Source organism: Equus quagga, chromosome 4, assembly GCF_021613505.1.
Source record: "Equus quagga isolate Etosha38 chromosome 4, UCLA_HA_Equagga_1.0, whole genome shotgun sequence".
Lineage (NCBI taxonomy): Eukaryota > Metazoa > Chordata > Mammalia > Perissodactyla > Equidae > Equus > Equus quagga.
In genome coordinates, this window is record NC_060270.1 from 15,364,320 (window position 1) to 15,382,064 (window position 17,745).

The following is a 17,745-nucleotide window of genomic DNA, read 5'->3' on the forward strand; positions in this document are numbered from 1 at the left end:
TTAGGGCCATGGCAACACTCCTACCTCTGTCATAATACAATCCAAAGAGATCTAGACCACCAGGCCACCCCAACGATTACCATAACTTCCATGGATGACCATGCTGACTAGGCAGGAAGAACAACAGGTACTTAGTTCACTTGGTAAAACTCATTTGCACTAGAAGATGGAAGAGAGACCCTATGAAGATTCAGGGACGTACAACTTCTGGGAAGTTTTTAGGGAATCCAGTGATCAAGGATGTGCCAGGAAAACCTTCCAAAGTAAAAAACCAATAGCTGCTCCTAGCATCCTGTAGCACAAAGGTGAAGGCTGACTGCCTGATATACCTCCCTGTGTTCTAGAGGCAACACATCCCACTGTTTCAGTCTCTATACTGGAGGACACAGAAGGCTGCCTGAGTGAGACTCAGAGCAGAGAAGGGCCCTGCAGCAGATCCTGGCTGCAGTGCACGCAGCCCAGCCTCTTGTGCCATAGGATCTGGGAGACCCTGCAGTGTTGGTTGTGGGAAAGCTTCCTGCTACGGTGGATGAGAAGTTCCATCACTTATGTCATCCACCACTTCTCCTATTTTTAGTTCCTCTGTTTATTTCCATTAAAAATTTAAATTATGCCTTTATGTACAGATCTGTCACCTGCAGACTGCATTTCTTGACTTTCCACTTTAAAATAAGCATATGAACACCCTTACCTTTTTAGCATTTTTCCATCTCTCAATTTCTGTACTTGTTCTTTTGCATTAACAAGCTTGGTGACATTTATATTCTGTTCTTCAACTGAAATTGTCTTCCATCCTTTCTCTATAATTTGACTCTAAACAATTAAAATCAATAAACTCTGCTAACATAATGGCTATGTAATCATTATTCACTACAGGACCACATGCCTCATGATGATCATATTTCCTTACTTTCTTAGTTGTTTGCTTTTTCCTGGAGTTTCTAATTGCCTTTGTAGGGTTTTTCTCCCTCTTTTTTAATTGACTATGTTATAGATGCATTTACCAAAACCTCTTCATTATAGCATTACATTTTTTGATACCACCCACTTTTTTCTGGGAGATATTTCTTCTAGATCTGCCCTCTTATCTTTTCTCTCATCTTTTATATATTTTTGTCTTTTAAATTCTACTTTCTGGGAGATTTCCTCTATATTTTACTTTCCAACTCAGAAGAGAAATTTACTATTATTCTATTTTCCAGGGAGCCATAGTCTTAAGTGTTTTTAAATAGCATCCTGTTCTTGTTTTACTTAAGTTATTACATATTATTGTACTCTCAGAGAGATTTGAGAAATGGCATTCATAAAACAAGATGTGTAGGTTCTTTTTACAGTTCTGGTTTGTTTGGTTTTTTTCACTGAGGAAGATTCCCCCCAAGCTAACATCACTGCCCATCTTCCTCTATTTTTTATTATCTGGGTCGCCAACACAGCATGGCCACTAACAGAGCGGTGTAGGTCTGTGCTTAGGAACCAAACCCAGACCACCAAGGCAGAGTGTGCAGAACTTAACCACTAGGCGGTGGGGCTGACCCATTACAGTTCCGTTGTGATTCTCTGAATCTCTCCTACTTTGTATCTTTTCCTATTAGTTTGTCTTCATGTCTCTCCTTCACATTATGAGATCTTCGGTTCCTCATTCATAGCTAAAGCTAAGGCAACAGGTAGACAGATTATGAGCTCTGTGCACGCAGTTGGAGCAGAGCTAAAGGTAGCGTGCTCTCTGGAGGTGGGGGACAGTGAACAGGCCATCATGCTTTGAGATCCCTAAGTGTCAGAGGCACCACCGTCCACAATAGTTCCCTTAGCTTTCCCCAAATCACTCTGTTTCTTTAGAGCAGGACCCCCCCCCCCCCGCCCGCCTTCTTCCATTTGTAGGTACAGACCCGACTGCCTGGCATTTGCACACAGTTGGTGAGGATGTGTTGAAAGTTGACTGTTAGATCTGTATACTCTAGCTTTTTCTCTCTTTATGTAGGCCCCAGCCTCTCCCCTGAAGTCTCAAGCTTCTCCAGGGCTCTGTAGGACACTGCAGCACAGACCAGCTTCCTCCTTGGTGGCAGCCCTCTCTGTGCATGTCTTCGGCTCTGCCTCCTCCACACTGCTGCATCAGTCACTACTCTTTGCTCTCCTTTCAGCCTTCTATAACTATGTTGAAATCTCTTGTGCCCTGATGCCCTGCCTTCCATCTTGGTTAAAGAAGATTGATAGCTTTTTTATTTTCCCCTTAGTATCATTTAAAATATTTTGGGGAAGGAAGATGTAAATGTGCATGTTCAATCAACCATCTTGAACCAGAGGTGTCTATCTTGATATCATTCCCCTCTAACGCCTCAATTATGATTTTACTGCTCCCTATAATACACATCAATTAGAAATTAATCTCTCTCATATTCATCTATTCTTTTAATTTCCATTTCCACTATCCAGTTCTGACTCTCACTACTTCTCACCTAGGTTGTTACAATAATTACCTAACTAGTCACTAACTACCTTGATGTCTCTACCGTCTTCCATAAAACATAACTCAAATCATGTCACTTTCCTGCTCAAAAATCTTTAATGCTCCCTAATGACTGCACAAGAAAAACTGAAGTTTGCCTAGCATTGAAAGTTCTCAATACTCTGTCCCCAGAGCAATCCCATCTCTGTGTCATTTATCAGATTGCATCTTCCTCCTAGAGTGACCCTAGTTCCCATCTCTACAGCTGGAAGTCTTATTCTCTTTTTTCCTTTATTCATACCACCGCTAACCTCCTTAGATTACCTAGCTAAGGGGCTGCCTCATTCTAGAAGACTTCATTGACTTTTTATTCCCTCCTCAGGCCCCTGCCCTAATCCCCCAAACTCTGGGCTCTCCCAGAACACTGGCTGAGCCTCTCAGAGCATCTATTACCGAAGGCCAGTATGAGCTTCATAAGGGCAGAGAGCTGCCTTATTCACCCCATGTCTCCACAACCAAGCAGAGTGGCTGGCACACAAAAAGAATTCAGGAATTATTTGTTCAAGCAAAATAACTGAATTTGCTTTCCTCTATTTTTAAGAAGTCGCCCCCAGGGGCCAGCCTGGTATTGCAGCGGTTAAGTTTGCACATTCTGCTTTGGCAGCCTGGGGTTCGCTGTTTCAGATCCCGGGTGCGGACATGGCACAGCTTGGCAAGCCATGCTGTGGTAGCCGTCCCACATATAAAGTAGAGGAAGATGGGTACGAATGTTAGCTCAGGGCCAGTCTTCCTCAGCAAAAAAAAGAGGAGGATTGGCAGCAGATGTTAGCTCAGGGCTAATCTTCCTAAAAAAAAAGAAGAAGAAGAAGTTGCCCCCTTCTAAAGTTCCCATGCAGACCTCTGCCCGCTGCATTTAGTGCTTGGCATGTGAGAGCATTCAAAAGTTAGTTGGTGAATGATTGGATGTTAGTACTCCCTTGTTTTTCCCTAAGGAAAATTCAAAGACTTGCAACTTAGCACCTCAATCAGCTATATCTAATAAACAAATTTATGCTAAAGTGCCAATGGAAAAGGGCTGAAATTCAGACTCTCAAGAAGTGATGAGCATTTGAACGAGGCTTAGAAACCAGTCTTTATTATCTCAAAAGACCCCAACAGTCAGCCATTAGCCTGGCTGGGGTGCCCGCCTACCTGGGGAGTGGAGCTGGAGAGACAAAACTCAAGGAGAGAGAGGGAGGGCCAGAGACAGGACCAGTGGGGCGATGTTTAAGTAACCAGGCTGCAGCCCTGTGACACAAGGAAGGTGAGCCCCGTCCAAAGGGCCTAGTAGCGACAACGTGCAGGCATTCCGGATGGCGATGCATCTGGGGGATAGAATAAGCCCAAGGGGACCAAACAAAAAAGGAAAAGTGAATAAATACAGGGAATTAGTCTGATCTTTCTCTCTCCTCTACACACAGTGTATCGGTCGTTATTTGTTAGTTTAATTAAGTCAATCTGGGTGAAAATTTGTGCTGTTTAGTGGACCAAATTCACTAGGTAATAAACCAAATGCTGTTTCTTGTCCTCCATACCCACAAACTCTCCAAGCTAGGCAAATCCTTTTTAATTGGATATACTTGGAGGGCAAATAGAAGCGAAGTGCCCAGGTGTGTTTGTATGTTTCTGCACACATGTGCACACACACACACACACACTGACCCTGGATATTGGATTAGACACGCACTAAAGGGATCTTTTTTCCTATCACCCTTCTTTCCTTTTGCAAGCCAGAAGGAGGTTACACAATCTTGTCTCCCGAGATGCCTTACAGTATTCCTTCCACAACCCAGGACTTAAATCAAAGTTTGTGGCTCCTCACAGTTTTAACTCGGGGCTTTTCAGAGAAACAGCCAGCGAATTGGGGCTCTGGGGGGAAAGCTCCTGCGTGGTCTGCCAGCCGGGGAGATTTTCTAGTTTCACCACTTTTCTCCCTCGGCTTTTCTAGGTATGATCCTGTTGTGGGGCCCTGGGGCCTGGAGCCAGGAGAGGGGTTAGTGAACATTTCCCCTCACTGTTTCTGAGGGATTCCTGACAGAGCCCATCAGAGCTGCCTTTTATCACTGCTGCACGCTTTGGTGCATCTGTCACGGCTCGCAGACATCGTGTTCCCTGCTGGACTAATCCTGCCTGCATTCAGACTCAGGATGTGGGCCACGGGGAGGGAGGGGGGTGGGGGGAAGAGAGGAGGAGTGGGGAGGGGAGAGAAATAAGGTGAGAGGGCAAAAAGAAACTCTGAAAGTACCAAGTGACAGACCTAGGAAGAAAAAAAATTAATTTGCAAAATTAGGGGAAAAATACAGCTTGGACAAATTAAAAGTAAAAATCTGAAAAGAGAGCAAGGGACCCCCCCCCCCCCAAAAATGGATAAACCCAAAGTCCCAGAATGTGAGGGACATTCAGTATGGGAGCAGAGACTCGAGCTCCAGGCTCGTGCTGTCAGAGGTGGTTTATTTTTTCTAGATTATAAAGCAGATCAATGGTTCACTGATTCAGTCTTTCACTTGGCACACATTTTGTGAGGTCCTATTAAATGTGGGCCCCGTGCTAGCACACACAGGAGAAGTTCTCATGAACTCAGCTCTGCCGTAAGCTTACTCTAAGACCAAGAGAAGGAGATTTAATACATCAGACGCTCAGCTTTACCCCTGTAAAACTTGCACCCAAATCAAGCCTATTAGAAAACTACTTTAGCATTCCCTCAGTGAAAGACGTTTTGGAAAGAAAAGGACGGCTGGCTTTGCATGTGATGAGCCCAGCTATAATGGCACCGGGGCATCTTAATGCCACAAAGGGCCTCCCCATCTGGACTGCTGACACTTCAGTCTCCTCCAGTGCTGCGGTTCTGAGAGTCTAGTCGCTCAACTGAGACTCCAGAGGTACAGACAGACGCATGAGCTCTCTGTCACTCTAAGTGAGCATCTTGAGGACAGAGACTCAATCTAGGTCATGTCTATTTCCTCTCTGCAGGTGGAACCGGATACCTAGTCGGTGCTCAGTTAATTTTGTTGCTTATTTGCCAGGGATCAGGAGAGGCATCAGAGAACCTATAAATATGAGCAGGGCCTTGAAGCCTTAATGTATGGGCTGCATTTGGCATACAGGAGGTACTCAGTCAAGGAAGCTTAGTAAGTTCGTGGAGAAGAAAAGAGAGTAAAGCAGGGGGACTGAGAAATTAAATGCAGGCTGAATTCAAGGAACAGAAAGTTTGTTGAGGGTGGGTAGATCAGTGTCTCCCAACCTTTTGTGTTTGTAAGACTTGCTGGTGGAGTTGCCATCCAGGTTCCTGAGGTCTCTGCACCCACAAATTCGGATTCAGTAGCCCTGAGGTCCAGCGAGGATATCTGCGCTTTAAACAAAGGCTGCCAGTTTATTTTCTTGCAGGTAGTCTGAAAACCACATTCGAGAAGCACAGGCTCAGAGATTTGGGGGCGGGGGCGGTGGGAGTGGCCTGAGGGTGTAGAAAGATGAGCTCGAGGTTGGTTGAGAAGAGTTTGGACTCTGTCCAGGAGGGGAGCCCTCCAGGGCTTCTGAGCAGGGGAGTGACAGGGCCAGATCCGTGATGGAAATCAACTGTTCTTACTAAAGCTCAGGGCATTTTCTCTTTGCTTCTGCTCCATTAGATATCATTGCTTCAAGGGCCCTGAACAAATAACGTTCCATTAAAGGCTCCAGGTTTTGTAGGACCCAGAGTTCCAGTTACCAGTGGAATGTGAAGTTCACAGGCCGCGTCCAGGCTTGCAAGGAGAGGATTAATTAGGTAAAAAGGCAGTTGCACACATAAGTGGGTGCCCACACCCCGGTCTGGCCTGGTGTTTTGGTGCACTCATTCAGGCATACAATACTCTTTTCAGTTCTAAGCGTCACCTCTTGAAACAAGTTAAAAAGCGAGTTCCAAGTGAGATGCCCAAGTGCTGTGTTTTACACAGACTAATGATCAGCAGCCTTCTGTTTTTATGGTCCTGGCAACCAGACAGGGCTCACATTGCTAAGGACGCTATAGAAAAGAATCACTGCGTCCCACATCTGACTACATAGCTAAGTGCTGAAAAATATGTTTTAGGTTATAAAAAAAAAGTGATTGCTTTACTAAAATTGTTTCTAAAAATTTATGCCTTGTGGGTTTTTTTTTTACATTTAAAAAATACCATATGTTTCATTGTGTTGGGACAGTGAAGTTAAAATTAACATTTGTAAAGTATTTTACTCTTTGAAAGTACTTTCACATGTAATCTCTCCATTGATTCTCGAGATAATCTTGTGAGTTGGGGGTTATCATTATCCCCACTTTATAGAGGAGAAAACAAACTATAAGGCTTCATGATTTGTTCAAAGCCATATTGGTGGAAATCGTGGCGCTAGGAGCCAGACCCAGGCCTCCACATCCCAAGATCCATGACTTTATGGCAGCTGAAGGAAGGCTGGCAATCAGTGGGAATGCAGATATGTCAGTTACCACCCTCACACCTCAACGCTGGGCTGTAGCTCAGCTTCACAGCTAGTTGCCCACATTGTGTTCATTTCAAATGTCCTTGACAGACAGAGAGGTGGATGAGATCATGGACACCATGTCTAAGTTGATGGTTGACTAGATTGGAAACAAGATTTCCTATGAGAATTAAACTCTAAAGTTAACTCTAACAGACAACAAGAGATATTTCAAGACAATTTAAAGGTAGAATGGCTCCTAAACCCATAAGGTGTGATTGCCTGAATGGATATTTTAATGTATCTAGAAATAATGTGGCAGACAGGGGAGTTGGCCATCGTCCCTGAGGCGGGTGCTAGGTCCTTGGAGAACAGGCACCTATCACAGGCTAGGCAGGTGCGGTGGCCAAGGAGGGCAGAGGAGCTAACAATTGAGCTCAGTTTTACAGGACAAGTAGGAGTTTGGGGAAGAAGGCAATAAAGGTGCTCCAAGCAAGGGTACCACATACACAAAGGCCTAGAGGCATGAATGATCCTGGAACATCCTGAAGAAGTTCTGTATGGTGAGGGAGGGAACAGGGTGAGGGGTGGGGAATGGTAGGAGGCCAAATTGGGGAGGTACTTGCTAGGGACCACTGTGAAAAATTTCGTGTGCTTTGCTAAGGAGGTCTATTTCATCCTAAAAGTTCTGAGGTCACTGGGAGGAGGTAGGGCTATGGCATGATCGGATTTGCCATTTCTGAAGATGTCTCTATGACGAGTGTGGAAAATGGACCAGTGATGGAGGCAGACGGGAGGTGGGGAGATTAATCAAAAATTTGGCAATATTCCCCATAAGTCTGGACCAGGGCAACTGCAGAGGGGACTGACTGCAGGTAATGAATTCCGGGGAGCCTTTGGATGTGACAGTATAGGAGTTACGGGCTGCTGAATGAGAAGAGTGAAGAAAAAGGAGGCATCAAGACTGATTCCCAAATTTCTTTCTCAGAGAACTAGGAAGATCATAGCCTTACTCACTAAGGCAGTTTGATTTAAGACTAACTTTTTTCTTTTTTTACATCAGACATAGAGAAAGTAGATTCTGCTAAGTAAGTGGGACTTTCTAATATTACTCATATTCATTGAGGAGGGATAAAAAACAAGAAAGTTTTGCTGCTCCATGCCATCGTTCCTCGATCCCACTGGAGAATAAAGGAGATGATCCCAGTCCCAAGGAGAGTAGAAGGTTACAATTTCCAGTAGGCTTGGCTTTGGTGTATTCAGGCCACTTCATGGGTATGTGGCCAGCACAGTTACACAGAGCCTTGCACTCAGAAGGGCCCCTCACTTGGTTTTAATTTCGGAGGCTGACATCTTGAAATTCTATCTTTGAATCTGTTTTTTGAGTGAAGTTTGACCAGACAATGGAGCATGCAGTGAAGGCTTGGAGTCTCAGCTCACATGTGGTCCTGCCTCCTGTTGCCTCCCTGGAATGGGTTCTCAGCTGCCCACTCCCTTGACCACTGGGGCCCTAGTCTCACCTGGCCTACCCCTTCCCATGCCTGCTCCATGGCCTCAGTCACCCTGTGCCCCTGGTGGAGTCCTGAGCATAAATAAGGGAAGAGTTAGGGTAGGGCATGTACCCCACTGCATCTCAGGGAAGGGCAAGGCAGTGGCTGTGCTGTATCCATCCTGGGTTGGCAATTCCACAGCGCTTTCAGACGATATCAGGTGCATTCACGGTAGTATGGCTGTAGACTCAACAGTCCTTTCAGTGGACAGGTGGGCAGGGGCCTCTAGCCTGTCCCCTAGTATGTCTTGGTGTGGAGGTTACAACTCCTTGAGGGTCTCCTGTCTGCTGTGGGTATGGGAAAGGGATATTGACCTGCTCCCTCCTGACTGGGATCCTGCATTTTTTATTTTGCACTGGACTTTGCAAATGTCGTAGCCTACCCTGGGTGTGTTGGCTGATGGCAAAACAGGGTAGATGGAATTGTTGCAACTCCTCAAGTGTCCCCTGGGACTCTGAGTCCTTTCTTGTCCTGTCAGAGGAGTAACAAGACTTTCTACAGTGGGGTCTCAGAGGGTGCAAAGCGGTGCCTGGGTCAGGGATGAATCCTGTTGCCCTAGCTCTCCGGGAGACACTCAAGCCCTTTCTTTATGGGGCCAGCTGGGCACAGTCCTCATTCTTGCTGATTGTGGCCAGACATTCAAGGACTGAGCTGCACAGACACAGCAACCTACAAATCATTTCAAAACCTAGGACTATTCACAAATGACTGTGCAGGTAAAATTGGCAAAATCTGAATAAGGCCAATGATTATATCAATGTCAATTGATTAAGTATTGTTAAGATATCTTTGATTAAGATATTTTACTGTAGTGAGGCTAGATATTGCTAATTAGAGGGAAACTGGATGAAGGGTATATGCGATCTTTCTGTATTATTTCTTACAACTCATGTGAATTACCTCTCAAAAAGTAGAAGAAAAAAAAGCTAAAAGTCAATCAAATGCTATCATTTCAAACACATCATTAGCATCCAAAAGCAAAATACTGCGTAATAACCGTCCAGCTTTGCCGCTAAGACAAATCAGTCTTCACTTGCTTTAGACAAGGGTCTGGTTTGGGGCTTCAAAACTCTGATTGCACCTCAGGCACAGTATCAGTTATTAGTATCCTGTCAACATTCCAGACTACATGGACCCATTAGGCTTCAACTGCTGGGAGAGGCATACTTGATTTTGTTAATTGTTCATTCATTTATCCATTTGATATTTCTATATTGGGCACCCACTCTATGGCAGGTATTGTGCTAAACATATAGGGTACAAAGATGAACTAGGGAGTGACCTTATGCTTGAGAATATTCCAGCTGAGAGGAGAAGTCAGATGGTCCCACAATTACAATTACAATGCTCACAATAGATGCTAAGATAAAGGTAAGAAGAGAGTTCTGTGGGAAGACAACCGGAGCTGGGGTGGGGAGGTTCAGGCAAGTGTTCCTAGAGGAGGTGATGTTAGAGGAAAGTCTTAAAGAGTAAGTAGCAGGCAGATGAGCGCAAAAGGGAAGGAAAGTTTCAAGTTAGAGAGACAGAAATTGGGCAGGCTGGGAAGCGTGAGGAAGTGTGGTGTTTTGAGAAGGGCAAGGAGATGATGAAGCACAAGATACAGATAGATGGGCCACTGGGGAGCCAGGCTGGAGAGGTGTGCTGGACCAGAGCAGGGAGCACTTGCCCCCTACATCAAAGGAGCTGGGGGCCACTACAGAACTTTAAGTAAGGTAGTGATGTGACTGACCCCATCTCCCTCTCTCCTGGATAAATAAGACAAGGTTTATGGATTTTTTTTTTTTATGAGGAAATCAGTGGGCTCTGTGATTTATTTTCTTAATCCTTCCTCATGCCACGCAGAGGTTCATAAGTAAGGCGCTTCCCAAATTGAGTCCACCAAGCCTCAAATGATTCTGTTTCCTAGTTGACGAATCCAACCAACAGAAGGCAAAGAAGATGAAACTGCTTTCTGAATCTGAGTGGGAGAGGTGGTGGGGAGACTCCCACAACACCACCAGCCCCAGCATCTCTATCTTCCTTTCAACAGCCCTCCCCTCCTCTGCCCTGAGGGCTGCTGCCCAGAACCCACAGAAGTGGGGTTGGGTGGAGTAAGGTGGGGCATAGCTGGCTTTCTGTTGCTCTGGCCAAAAATCCCAGTGAATCCCTGGTACCTTATGAAGAAGGAAAATCCTACATTGGGAGCAAAACAAGCCAGCACACTCTGTGGCTCTAAGTTTGCAACCGAAGCTTTAGCATTTGGTTTTGCCCTGCTCAGTCCCTGGAACCTCGATTCCCCTCCGTGGAAGCATCCCATCGCTAAAAAGCCTTATGAGCTGTGTGAGAAACTCCTTCCTTCTTAAATGGCTGACTGAACAAATTTAACGGAGACTGTTACCCACTGAGTTTTGTATCAAAGCTCTGAGGTCCAGTTTTCTTTGAGTTTTCGCTTTCATCTGGAGTTTCTCGCCCCCTGCCCTCTGCTGCCGTCAGCTGCACAATATCAAACAGCTGGAGTCTGGGCAGCTCCATGATCCAAGTTTCTCAGCCTAACATGTGAGAGGGGTAGAGAGAGAACAGACGGAGGGAATTGAGGAAGGTAGGGGTTTCATGTGGGAATAAATGGGGCCTGTGCTTGCTTCAGATAATCTGATATCTTGAAAAAATGGAATCTCTTAGAAGTCAGCGAGTAATTGACAGATTCCATTTGTCTGGGACTTAAGGAGTGTGCAAAATCAAGCACGCGGCATGGGTTGTAGAAATGGCCTTGGATTACCCTGTTTTCCATTTCTTTGTCCTAGCTTCACAAACTTTTACTAATATAACTGCCATTTATGGAATGTCCACTGAAGGTTATATTAAATATATATATATATATATACACACACAATGGGCATGCCATGGGAACTGTCAATCAGAAGAAGTGCTGTCCATAAACAATATGGTACCACATGACTCACTAAGAGCCATATACTGAGAGAGATTCTTTATATTATTTTTACTTTTCACAGATGAAGAAACTTGGATTCTGGGTGTCCAAGCTCACAAGCTTGTTTAAGACTAGATCCAAACCCAGATTTGTCTTGATTCCACATTCTCCCTTTTCTTATGTCGTCCTCCCCCTAGAGTACCCTTGTCCATAGGCAGCCTTGAGGGGATCTGGAGACTGGTCCCTTAAAGTCAACAGGACACATGGCCAGTGGGAACGGCTGAGTTGGCAGCGCTGGGCTAGAGAAGTCAGTCCCCAGCCAGCTCAACTTGTACAGGGAGTGGATGGCATTGTACCAGGCTCACCTGTAATTCTGCCTGAACCATGCAATTTAGAGTTTAATTACACGCTGTCTTGCATTGTTTACTAATTGTTGCAGAGGTCAATCTTACACTTTCATTCATCATTCTTCATTCAGTCATCAAATATTTTAGAGCAACTGGGCACATTCCTTCTCCACAGCCCCTGTGATACCCCACATGGAGAGGTAGGCCAACTCAGGTAACTAGTTAATGGCCCACTAAAGAGCAAATGAGGGCTAATTTTCCTAATAATAAATTAAGGAATTCATTTTTTGCATTTAATTTGAAAATATATTGAGATATTGCCTTAATAAATAAAAACTTTTTATATTCAACAGTTAGAATTTGAAACTAGGAAGTCAGATTCACAAATATTTCATTTCTAGCTCCTCTGATCAAGACAAAAAGTCTTTATCCAAACATTAGCTTTGAGAATAGGAATGTATGCAAAAGCCAATTTACTAATTACTGTTGGTACTGTGAATTTCAGTATCTAGCCTTTAATCTTAACTCATCCATCAGAACTGCATTCTCTTAAGGTATACAATCCTTAGACTCTCATATTAATTACAATTAGTAAGTTACCTTAGCTCTTTGAATGCAGTTGGATGCCTCTTTGAAAAAATAGTCATTTGGAAGCGCACAAAAGATTCCTTAATGGCTTGACAAAATTCAAGCATCTTCTAAACATGCCTGTCTTGCTCCACTAAGTAGCTTGTAACTCATGAAACAGATGCAAGGAAACAGCGCATTGCACTAGAAAAACCTCAGGTTTGGGAATTAGTACCACCACTTAGCCGTTGGCGATCTTAGGCAAGTTACTTAATTTTCCCTATCTGTAAAATGGAGATAATCAAACCTAGAGCAAAGGGTTGTTGTGGGGATTCAAGAGTAAATGTACACGCAGAATCCAGCACAGAGGCTGTGAGCAGTAGGTGTCCAATAAAAGCTTATTTCTTAGAGGGTTGTTGGAAAGGTTAAATAAGATCATAAAAACAACTGAGTTCACATCGTCAGCAATTACTGTTCAACTCTTCCCACTTGAGCGTTGTCTCCACTGTAGGGAATATTTGGCAGTTGTTGTCTTTATCTGGTCAGTGCAGTCATCCAAACCGGATAATTCAACCAAGTCTCCACTTGGGGCCTCGGGTTTGATGATCTCATTGTTGTTGAGATCTGTGAGATGAAAACGTACATTGGAGCCGCTAGAGGACAATTTTGCAATACCAACCAAAAGCCTTTAAAATGTTATATCCGTTGATCCCAAACTCCTACTCGTAGGAATTCACCCTCAGGAAACAATCAGAATTATAAATAAAGATCTGTGACAAGATGTTTAGTCAACTGTGATGCATGATCATCATAAAAATGGAAACAATCTAAATATATAACAATAGGCAAATGGTTGAATAAATAACCGTCTCTCTCTGATGGAATAGTACACAGCTGTTAAAGTTGAACGTTGGAGAAGATTTAATGACACGGAGAAAATAGTCACATTAGAACGTTAAACTTAAAAAGTGGGATGACAACTTGTATATACAATGAGCAATTTTGCAAAACCAGATAAATCAATGAAGAAACTGGCTCCTGCCTAAGTTACCAAACGCATAAGGGGAAAAAAAGTACAAAATACTGCATAAAGGTATCCCGTTTATGTTGCCTTTTAAAAGTCTTCTAATTCTGATCAATTAGAATCATACACTCTGTGTAGACAAAGTGTATATTTGTATTGATGAGAAACAAAAACAAGGGAGAAAAATGGTTAGAAAAAACATCACTCTGTTAAGAGTGTCATCCCTGGAGAGTGGATTTAAGGTGATAGTCCCCTTCTTTGTGCTTTTCTGTATTTTCTAAATTTTATTCAATGAACATATTTCAAAATCAGGAAAACAGATTCATATTAAAACATAAGGAAAATTATCAAGTCCCTATTTCTCTTTGTCTACATCTTGGTAATTTTCTCCCCTCAATTCTCTCCAGATATCCTTCACAACCAAGGAGTTCCCTGTTTATACGATGCAGGCAGAGTGTCAGCAGCACACTGAGTTGAGGACACCATTCTCTTCGTGTCCTTCACTGGGATTCCTTCCAGTTCTCTCCACACAACTTTAGTGACAGAGTGACTTATATAGACCCACAGTCCTGTGACTGCCCCCCCCCAACGTAATAAATGTGACCATCCATACCAAATGGCTCCTCCTTGATGGAGGTCCAGAAAGCCCCCAAGAAAGCAAGATGCCAGAGGCAAATCACCGTGAACAGAGTAGAGAGAACAGAAAGCACCTGACCACAAGCCCAGACTCTGTCCACCTGTTCTGAGATGGCTGGGGGCCTAGAGTGGGCTGTGGACGGTTAGGATGGGGAAACTAAGAGCCACGGGAGGGCAGAACTAAGCAAAGAACTTGCTCCAGGTAAAGAGGAGCGTTCAGAGATACAATGTTCTTACAGGAGGAATAATAACAAACACAATTATGTTAATACAAAGAGCCATAAAAACAATAAACACACTTGAGGTGCCAACAGTGGGCAGAATTAAGCCCCCTCAATTCAGCTGTGATCTGCATTCTGTCTAAACACTTTGGGAAAGATGAGCAGCCACAGAACAGCCTGGGATGGAAGGAGGTACAAGGCCACGGGTCTTTCTCCTGGGTAAACGGTGTTGGTTAGGACTGTGATCTTCTTTGTTTTCTGTCGTGCTCTGACTCATTGACTTAGAGCCCAGGGAGAGACCCAAAGGCAAGAATGGAGGGAATGGAGAGTCCTAGGAGGAAGCCCTGGGAAGAAGACAACATGAAGGGGTAAGGGACATCTTTGAGATGTTGAACAATGAATAGTATATATAAGAATATAGAAGAAGCAATCTGAGAACTTCATGCATCCTGTTCTCATTGGAATCCTGCATGGCCAATGGAAGCGGTCCTCAGAGGCATCTCTGAAAAACAGACAGCTGCATCCTTTGCTTGGGACTCTGGGGAGAGGTAGTGTTTTCACTGCACTGGAAGGCTGGCTGGCCCGTTCCCTTGAGGAATTAAGAGTTTGGTACCCAGGGTGGACCCTAGGCCTTGTAGTCCTGAATTGTGCCTCAGAAGGACAATAAGAAGGTGGAAGCTAACATGGTCATTGAATGGGGAAAAAATAGGTCTTGGAGAATGTGGGGGTGGTGGAATGCTGGAGATTAAAACAGAAGGAAAGTGGGAGGGAGGGAATTGGAGAGGAAAGAATACAGGCGCAGAATTCAAAGGGGGGAGTTCATAGTCTTTCTCACCTTCTTGTTGAAAAGGAATCATCCCCTTTATCCATTTTGCCACAGAGACATGCCCAAGAATCCAGGTGCATGAAGCTGAAAGTACCAGATAAATCAATAAAGAAACTGGCTCCTGCCTGAATTACCAAATGTCTGAGGAAAAAAAAAATAGTACAACATGTTGAATAAAATAGGTTTATGTTGCCCTTTTAAATGTCTTTTGATTCAGATTTAGTTAAAAATCATATACTCAGTGTGAAGCGTGTATTTTTACTGATGAGAAACAAAAGAAAACAAAATTGAGGCCCAGAAAGGTTAAGTAACCTTCTCAAAGTCACACAGAGGCTTCCTGATCCCAGTGCAGCCATCCTGCCTCAGACCAGAGACAGCACCTTCATCCGCCCCACTCTTGGCCTGCCTGACCCATCCCGGGACAGCCGCCTTCCAGCTTTGCCACAAACTAGAGATTCACTTTGAACAAATGCCTTAGTCCTTCTGAGTCTTGGTTTCCTCAACTGCGATAGAAAGGTATGGACTGGGGGACCCTTCACAATCTGTTTCATCCCCAAAGAATAAGAAAGGGACCCAGGTCCAACTCAGCCTGTTTGACTTCTCAATACAGGGGAAGGCTGGTTTTTACTTTTTTTATTTTTTGAAGAAGATGAGCCCCGAGCGAACATCTGCTGCCAATCCTCCTCTTTTTGCTGAGGAAGAGTAGCCCTGAGCTAACATCCGTGCCCATCTTCCTCCACTTTATATGTGGGACGCCTACCACAACATGCCTTGACAAGCGGTTTGTAGGTCCGCACCCAGGATCCGAACCAGGGAACCCAGGCTACCAGAGCAGAGCTCGTGCACTTAACCGCTGTGCCACCAGACTGGCCCCAAGAGTGGTTTTTAAAATGTGGCCCTGGACCAGCAGCATTAGTCTCATCTGGGAACTTACTCGAAATGCACATTCTCGGGCCCACCCCAGACCTGCGGAATCAGAAACTCTGGGGCCTGGGCCCTGAAATCTGTGTTTTAATAAGCCCTCCAGGGGGTTCCCACGCAGTTTACGTTTGAGAACCACGACTCTGAATGTTTTCTGCCCAGCGCCAGAGGGAGGGTTTCACACACACAGGCACCTACGGAGGCCACTAACTTTCGTCGGCGGCCACTAGCCGTCCTTGCCCATCCCCCTCTCACCCCTTTCCTCCCTTCTCCAGCCTAGGATGATGAATGGAGGTCAGGGCAGGGCGCTGTCAACGGAGGACGCGGCAAACCCTCCCTCCCCAGCCCAACGGGTGGGACGGGGGCGGCGGCCTTGGGGCTCCGCTAGACTGGTTGCCTTATCGTTTTGGCGACAGCCGCTGCCCTACTTTTTTTGGGGGGAGGGGCACGTTTAATAACAGAAACTTTGTTTTTAATCATCTATCCAATAGTTTGTAGAATGAAGGAGACTACTGAGAGGTGGGTGTCAGAAGAAGGGTTGGGGAGAAGAGGCTGAGCGAGAGGAGGGAAGGACAGCGCCTGAGAGCAGGGTCTGAGGGGAAGCTACAGAGAAAATAGGGGTTCAGGGGTACCGTGGGTGTGGGAGAAAGGCAGAGGACATTGTTTTTGGAGCCGGGAAGAAAGAGAAGTTGGGGAGAGCGCGGGACTAAGGCGCAACAGAAAGAAAATGGGCGTTAGGAGAAAATCGGAGTTTGGGGGACTGTTTTTTTCTTTTCCAGCTTCCTTTCCAAGACTTTTTCTTTGCTCCACTTCGCTCCTCCCCCTCCTCCCCGCCTCCTCTGCTCCCCTCCTCCCCGCCTCGCGCGGCAATGGGAGGCTCCTAGGCAAGAGAAGCAAAAGAAGGAATTGTTTGCGAGTTCAGTCATCCAAAAAAGCTTCTTCCATATGGAGGGACCGGGTGCGCCGGGCGCGGCGTCCCCTGCCTTGTCCTCCTGCTGCCGCCGCCGCCGCGGCCCCCGCTTCCTGCCGCGGGGACCCTGAGCCCGGCCCGCCGGTGTCAGCCGCCGCGCGCACACGCACACGCACACTCACACTCACACACACGCGCCCGCCGCAGCCCCACGCGCCCTCCCTCCCCGGCCGGCACCTTCTCGGCCCGGGCTCCTTTGTTGCTCCCGCTGCGGCCCGTCTCCCGTTTGGTGTGTCCCCGGGTGTCACTGGGCGGGTTGTGTGTCCGTGCGGCGCGGGGCTGTGTGGCTCTCTCCGCGCCCACCACGCTGGCCCCCGGGCCCCGGCTCGCCCTGCCCGGGAGCCGGCTGCCCCAGAGGTGAGTCACGTCGCTGAAGTTTGTTTTCTTTTCATAAAAAGTTGTGTTTATTTGTTGGTTTGGGGCGGGGGGGCGGCCGCAGGCCGGGCGATGCCGGGGAAGCGCCGGCGGGTGGCCGGTGGGCCGCGCGGGCGGAGCGGGGCCGAGCGCTCGGGGCGAGCGGGGCGCGGGGCGCAGAGCGGGGACGCGGCGGGCAGCCGGCCCCCCGGGGCACCGCATCTCCCGGCCTACCGGCGAGGTCCGGCCCGGTTCCCGGAAGCTTCTCGGGGGGAAGAAGGGCCCGGACAGCCTCCCAGACTTGCCCCCGAAGGTTGACACCAGTGCTCCGGCTCCGGGCCGTGGGCAGAAGCCCGCACGGGTGTCGGCACAGACACAGCACCCTTTCGGCCTCTTCGGGGGTGAGGGTTTATCGTGTTGGCGTTTTACAAGGAAAAGACTAAATCTAGGGACGGAGAGGAACCGGAGCGAAACAGCCCCAGAAGAGCATCCCTGGCTGGAAGGGGTGGAA

General features: G+C 46.3%; 1 protein-coding gene and 1 long non-coding RNA gene across 7 annotated transcripts in view; one reads left to right on the plus strand and one right to left on the minus strand.

Moving 5' to 3' along the window:
• Window positions 1-12,615: 12,615 nt before the first annotated feature.
• On the minus strand, window positions 12,616-17,166 carry LOC124238295 (uncharacterized). The gene is made up of 3 exons (XR_006888275.1): window positions 17,058-17,166; window positions 14,999-15,130; window positions 12,616-12,906 (listed from the first exon to the last, which is right to left on the minus strand). It is a non-coding gene; the product is annotated as an uncharacterized LOC124238295 (long non-coding RNA).
• Window positions 17,103-17,745, plus strand: part of BOC (BOC cell adhesion associated, oncogene regulated) — a 71,476-nt gene continuing 70,833 nt past the window's right edge. For 5 of the 6 annotated variants that reach the window (XM_046659091.1, XM_046659088.1, XM_046659090.1 and 2 more), the window contains exon 1: window positions 17,103-17,237. The gene's annotated coding sequence lies outside the window, so the exon portion shown is untranslated. The remainder of the gene's footprint in view (window positions 17,238-17,745) is intronic. The other variant, XM_046659093.1, reaches the window with a different exon arrangement.